General features: G+C 49.4%; 1 pseudogene; it reads right to left on the bottom strand.

Moving 5' to 3' along the window:
- Window positions 1-2,012: 2,012 nt before the first annotated feature.
- Window positions 2,013-4,681, bottom strand: LOC126930643 (neurofilament heavy polypeptide-like; annotated as a pseudogene).
- Between the last annotated feature and the right edge of the window lie 2,343 nt (window positions 4,682-7,024).

Genomic DNA, 7,024 nt, shown 5'->3' on the forward strand with positions numbered 1-7,024 from the left:
ATGACAAAACTGAGGCCCAAAGAGGTTGCTTTGAAGATCACACAGATACTAAATAGGAAAAAATTAGAATTCACATTTTAAGCCTGGGTTTTTTTTAGCTTGAATTCCATTACATCATCACTTCTTTCACCTGCTTGTTCAGTTATTCATACAACCAGCACTTTTTGGGCTCTTGCAGTTTGCTGGAGAGCTGCATAGACTTCCTACTACTTAGCCATGGTGGCCACTCTCCTGGCCTAGGAGAGCTGACTTCTCCCACCTTTTCTGCTCAGAGCTAGGGCCTCAGTCGATCTTCCTCTACTCTGGGCAGCAGGCGCCACCTCCTTGGTGTTCTGGGGCTCATATCCCAAGCCCAACAGCTGAGAAGGGCCCTGTCTCCCCCTGCTCCCTACATCACAGCTTCTTAGATCACAATCTCACAGGCTCTGCTGGCTTTCTATTTAGGCAATCCTGAGAAATAACTAGGAAGAGGAGGGTAACAAAAACAAAAGTAAAAAGCAGAGAAAAGTAATGTATACCTAAGGAATCATATAAAGTTTCCTAGTTCTTCTCAGTCTACAGTCCATGACTTATTTGCTACGAAGTCTCCAGGCCCTGAGCTTGAACTTTCCTGGCTTATTTCCCAAGGTGAAACTTCTCTATTATTTTGTCTCTTCTTTTATTCTTTTAAGTTGGCCTCATTATCAGGCACATAGAGGCAATCTGAGAGGAAAGCTGACATTTGTCGAGCATCTCCTAGGGGCCAGGCATTGTGTTAGACCCTGGACACACATCTCTTCATTTGACCTCACAATAGGCTTGAAAACAAAGTATTTGTCTTCTTTTACAAATGTGGAAACTGAGATGCAAAGACATGAAATGACATGCCTAGATTCGTGTATCTAGTATGTGGTGACTCAAAGCTCTTTTCCCTAAAAGCACATGATTATACAGCTAGCAACAAGCATGTACCCCTTCTTCTGTCAGAGGCATTTACCGCTTGGGGGACTTCCAAGGTGAGTGACTCTCACATCCGGAACCCAGGCTTCACACAGGAACTGGCACCGTGGGTCAAGTCTGAACTCTCTGCTTTGTGGGTGGGAAGTCCAAGAGGAAAAGGAAACTCAGTTTTTGCCTTGGAGGAGATACCACCTGACAACAGAACAAGCTCTCAGAGACGGGCTTTTTGGCTGGAAAAGAGCACGTCTGCCGCCATGGTGCATGCATTGGTGGCTGATTACATTAGGCTGCTTTTATGAGAACACCCACCTCTTTGCCTGGCAGTGGCAATGTTTGTGGGATCATACTGATACTGAAATTCTGCTGTGATCATCTAGATACAACCAAGCTAAACATCAGTAGGACCTGGCCACAGACACACAGTGTAGCCTTTCAGATCATCACTGAAGCCCTGGCAAATGTCAGGGTTTTTTTCTTTTTTAATTCATTTTATAAGCACTTTGTTTTATTGCACAGAAGCAATTGAAACTGGACTCCAGTAGCAAGTGTGCCCTGGCATCATTCAGTGGCCAGTGCCCAGCCCCACCTGGACGACTCTTCCAGAATAGAGAGCTCTGGGCAAGGGCTTGACCACTGCTTTGAAAAATAGAAGGCATTTGGGAATAGGTTAAGACATCTCAAGCATAATGTGTTTCTAGCTGCTCATTCATTATTGCGGTCATCTGTCAGTTGCACATAGAGGCAATAAATGCACTTATTTGGAAAGGAGGGGGGCAGATTTTACAGTCAAGTGTTTACGTATGGCATTTGGCATGTATCACATTCGGCTACATAAGCTATCATAACATAATTATCCATCGCCTGGGGAGGGCGTGGGGGCAGGGGGCTGGGAGTGCCCTCTCTTGCTAACATATTGCTAACAGAAGTTCCTGTTTCAAGAAAGAGGCCCTGTCATCTAAGCAGTTTCTTCTTACATAAAGAGAAAAAAAGTGAAAATTGCATTACTCCGATCCTTGAGCTCCGGGACCCTTCTGAGTTTCTTTGGCTGTTCCAGACATTCCTTTCTCCCTGCCTTACTTCCCCTTGGCAGCCTTGTCTTCTGTGGCCTTCTCTGGAGGCCTGCTGTCTTTTTGGTCTGTGCTGGACGATTTTTCAGCCTTTTCCGCCTTAGGTTCGCTGAGCTCCTTTGAGAGGGTGGGTCGTCTTTGGCTTTGGTCTCTGTCTTGGGTTTCTCCTCAGGCTTCTTGACCTCAGTGGCGTTCTCCTCCTTGGTGTCTTTTTTCTCCAGTGCTGCTGCTGCCTCCTCCTTCTCTGCTGGTTTTCTGGTTTCTTTGGCCTTGGCATCATCTGGTTCCTTCTTGACCACCTCTGTCTTCTCTTTGGGTTAAGCATCTTCCTCCACCTCCACCTTGGCAGGAGCTTCCTTCTCTGGGGTGGCTGCTTTTTTCTTATCTTCAGCCTCTTCCTTCTTGGCTTCAACTTTGGATTCTTTGGGCTTTTCGATGGCAGCTTCCTTCTTCTCCTCCTCCATGGGCTTTGGAGCCTCCTTGTTGGGTGCCTCCTCTTTCTTGTTGTCCTTCTTCTCTGTTTTTGGTGTGACAGGAGCTTTCTCTTCCTCTGCCTTCTCTGGGGTCTCTTTGACTTTCACCTCCTGGGGCTTCTCCCACCCCTTCACTGGGGACTTCACCTCTTCATTCTATGGGATCTCCTTCTCAGGGGCCTTGGCATCCTTTTTCAGGGGAGACTTCGCCTTCTCTGGGAACTTGACCTCCTCCTTGACAGGGCTTTTGGCCTTTTTGGGGGATTTATCTGCAGAGGGCCTTGCTTCCTCCTTTGCTGGAGTGTTGGCTTCTGGAGACTTCACATCAAGAGTCTTGGCCTTCTCAGGGTACTTTGCTTCTTCCTTCACTGGGGACTTGGCCTTCTTTGGAGACTTGGCCTCAGCCAGTGACTTTGCCTCCCCCTTTGCTGGGGACTTGGCCTTCCCGGGGGACTTGACCTCAGCTGGAGATTTTACTTCCTCTTTCTCTGGGGACTCGGCCTTAGCCAGTGACTTTGCCTCTTCCTTTGCTGGGGACTTGGCCTTCCTGGGGGACTTGACCTCAGCTGGGGATTTTGCTTCCTCCTTCTCTGGGGACTTGGCCCCAGCTAGTGACTTTGCCTCTTCCTTCACTGGGGACGTGGCTTCCTTCTCTGGGTATGTGGCCTCTTCTGCTGGGGGAGACTTTGCTGCTTCTTCTCCCCCTTTTGTCTCCTCCTCTTCACCCCCTTCTTCCTCCTTGCCTTCTTCCTCTTCGGCCTCCTTTCTCCTCTTCAGTCACTTTTTCAGTCACTTGGGTCTCCTCCATCTGTTCCTCCACAATCACAGTTTCTTTCTCAGACTTCTCAACCACTTTGATCTTCTCTTTGCTTTAGACCTTTATGTGAGTGGAAGTGGAAGGAATTTTGGGGAGTCCTTCTGGAAGCGAGAAAGGAATCAGGCCAAAGTCAATCTGACATTCCTCACCTTCCAGGAGTTTTCTGTAAGCGGCTATCTCTATATCCAGAGCCATCTTGACATTGAGCAAGTCCTGGTATTCTCGCAGCTGGGCCCTCATCTCCCACTTGGTGTTCCTCAGCTTGGCATCCAGCTGCTGAATGACTTCCTGGTAGGAGGCAATGTCGGCCTGATAAGGGTCCTCCAGCTTAGAGGGCTGCCTCTCCAGTGAGTCCATGGTGCTTTTCAGTGCGTCCAGCTCTGTGGTCTGGGCCCGAAGCTGACGCTGGTACTGTTATCTCCTCCTGCACTGAGCGCATGTCGTCTGTGTTCACCTTGGCTGCCTCCAACAGTCGGTCCAGCCTCACTTGGAACCACTCCTCGGACTGCAGCGTGCTTTGCACTGCGTGGCCTTCAAGCTGCCGCAGATCTCCTGCAGCGCTGATGCGCCTACATCACGCCACACTTGAGGGAGTCCCCCAACGTGGCCTGCACCTGCGCCTGTGCCTGCCAGGCGCTGCAGCGCTGATCTCGCCGGGCAGCTAGCCCACCTCCTCCTGATGGTGGCGCCGCAGGTAGCTGCACTCCTCCTGCAGTGCCTGCGCCTTCTTCTGCAGTTCCACGCCCGCCGCCTCGGCCTCCCGCAAGAAGCCCGCGAGTGGGCCACATACTTGCCCTCCTCGCGCTGCTGGGCCTTTCTGTGGAGGCACTGATGCACATGTGCGAAGTCCTCCAGCAGGTGCTCCTGCTCCAGGCGCAGCGGATAGCGCGGTGCCCAGGTACAGCACCTTGCGGCGCATCTCTCAGACCTCGCGTTCATACAGCTCGCCCGTGGCAGTGCGGCCCACCTGCTGCTGTTGCAGCGCCGCCGCCTCACCCTCCATGCTGCAGTTGTTCACGACTGGCTGCCGCACCCTGTCGATGTAGCCGGTGAAGCGGTGCTTCAGCGCCTGCAGCTGCTCTTTTTCACTGCGCACCGTGGCCGCAGCCGCAGCCACCACTCTGCCCTCCCATCCCATCCCATTGCTCAGCGTGTCCAGCCAGTCGGTGCTCCAGGCAGCAGGCGCCCCAGAAGTGGCTGGGCGAGGCGGACACGGAGCTCATGGACATCCGCGTCCACGAGTAGAAGCCATTGGAGGAGTCGGCGGCCAAACGCCTCCCGCTTGTGCTGCCCTTTAGGGCCAGCTTGTAGTGGAGGGTGCCCCCGCCGAGCAGCCTCACGAACAGGGCGCCCAGCAGTGCGTCCGAGCCACAAAAGCTCATCATCTCATCATGGTTTGAGCAGGTGCCCGGGGCCAGGATAGGGTGGGAGGCACTCAAATGTCAGTTTATAGTAAAAATGAGGCCGGGCGTAATCCCAGCACTTTGGAAGGCCGAGGCTGGCGGATCATTAGGTCAGTAGTTCGAGACCAGCCTGGCCAATATGGTGAAACCTCATCTCCACTAAAAAGACAAAAATTAGCTGGATGTGGTAGTGCACACCTGTAGTCCCAGCTACTCAGGAGACTGAGGCAGGAGAATCGCTTGAATCCAGAGAGGGACGTTGCAGTGAGCTGAGATCGCACCACTGCACTCCAGCCTGGGCAACAGAGCAAGACTCCATTTAAAAAAAAAAAATGCTAGACACTTGACTCCTTTTTTGTGTTTGTCTCCTGAATCTGTGAGAAGGTGTAATAAGGGTGCAAGTGGAGGCACCAAAGAGAGGAGATGGAAGTTAGGCAGGAAGGTGAGGTGGGATGCAGGGATTGCTGCAACTAAGGACAAGTGAGGTGTGTGAGGCAAAGGTAACAGTGAGGTCTCAGGAAGAAGCAAGCAGTGTCTCCGAGTTTGGAGCACAGGTCCAAGAGGCTAGGGATTAGGTGATGAAAGTGTGGAGGGAGGAGACAGGCACAACCCAGAACCTCCCAGGGCTTAGAGTCCTCCACTGAAATATGAGGAGATCTAATCCTATTTGGAATTTCTTTCTCTTCCAAAATCTCACAGTTGAAAAGATTCAGTTGGGTGTGAAGTACAGAAGTGGCAATTTTGACCATAGTCCTGCCAGAAATAATAAGTTCCTCTTCAAAGCTTCCTTGGTCTTTCTTAACCAGTAACAAGCACTTCTTTCTCTGCTTAATCTGTAAGGAGCACTTGTTTCTCTACTTAATCTGTAACTAGCAAACCTCTTACTCTGTAAATAACCCTTCCCACCTAGTTGGTAATGGACAGCCTCTCTGTTCCCACCTAATTGGCCTTACTCAATTTCAAACACTAGCCAATCAGATCAGCTTAGACTGTGCCTGACTCCACCCAGTGGGAAAAGGACACAGAAATAGGAACTGTGTTAGGGATAAAAACCCCTGCCCTACCCCACTTGGTGTGCTCTTGCAATCAGAGGGATACAGGCAACACCCTTCTGCAGAAGTAAATGTGCCTTGCTGAGAAATTTTTTATGTAAGTGCTGTTTTTTCCTTGTGGCATCAAGCACTTGTTTCTAACAATTTCTCCGGGATCCCATTCTCCTCAGAGGAAGTGTCTTAATTATTTGCTTTTTGGGGGAGAAAAGAGCCATGATCTGCAGGACTGCTGTGATAGTCTGGGAGCATGAACATCCTCCCGGTCAAAATATCCCTGCAGCCCAAGACCCCCAAAGGGATAATGACAATGCAGCCCACTGAGAAAACATGAAAGACCTTAGGGAAAGGATGGTTAAAGGGATTTGGGAATCAGTGCCTCAAACCCCAAATACTTTCCAAGCATTTAATATACAGCAGGGAAAAAACGAAGGGCCCATGGAGTTTTTAAACAGACTAAAGGGACAGATGAGAAAATATGCAGGCTTAGACATAGAGGATCCCCTTGGGCAGGGGATGTTAAAGCTCCATTTTGTCACTAATAGTTGGCCAGATATCACAAAGAAATTACAAAAAAATAGAGAACTGGAAAGATTGGCCTATACAGGAACTTTTGAGGGAGGCCCAAAAAGTGTATGTAAGAAGGGATGAAGAAAAGCAAAAACAAAAAGCAAAAATCATGCTCTCTGCTCTACAACAACATACCCAAGGGGCCAAAACCTGTAAAGAATTTAAGTCCCCACTTGCTAGGCCATATAAATGGTATGAAAAAGCAAAGCAAGGGAATTTAAAAATAAGGAGAGAAAGAGAGCCGAACAAATGTTTCAAATGTGGAAGAATAGGTCACTTCAAAAGGGAATGTCCTGAATGGGAAAAAGAAAAGGAAGTCATCCCATTTATGGCCTTTGAGGAAGAATAGGGAAGTCAGGGACTCTGTTTCTTTTATCTTGAGTCCCACCAAGAGCCCTTGATAAATTCAGAGGTGGGACTCAAACCCGAGCTCATTACCTTTTACACTTGATCTTAGCCAAAAGGCCGAGAAGCAATAGCTCATTACCTTTTTAATTGACTCGGGGCAGCTTGCTCCTCTGTTTGTTATCCTCCATCTGGTGTACTTTGTTCACAAGAACTCCTGATCTCAGGAGTAAAAGGAGAAGGATTTAAAGCAAAAATCTTAGAAGAAACAAAAGTCATGAACTGTCACCCCAGGACCAACCTCCACCAGAGTAATGTTACAGAAAAAGCTTAATCTGACTGTCCCTTTTTCCTCTTCTCT

This window comes from Macaca thibetana, chromosome 1 (assembly GCF_024542745.1).
Source record: "Macaca thibetana thibetana isolate TM-01 chromosome 1, ASM2454274v1, whole genome shotgun sequence".
Classification (NCBI taxonomy): Eukaryota; Metazoa; Chordata; class Mammalia; order Primates; family Cercopithecidae; genus Macaca; species Macaca thibetana.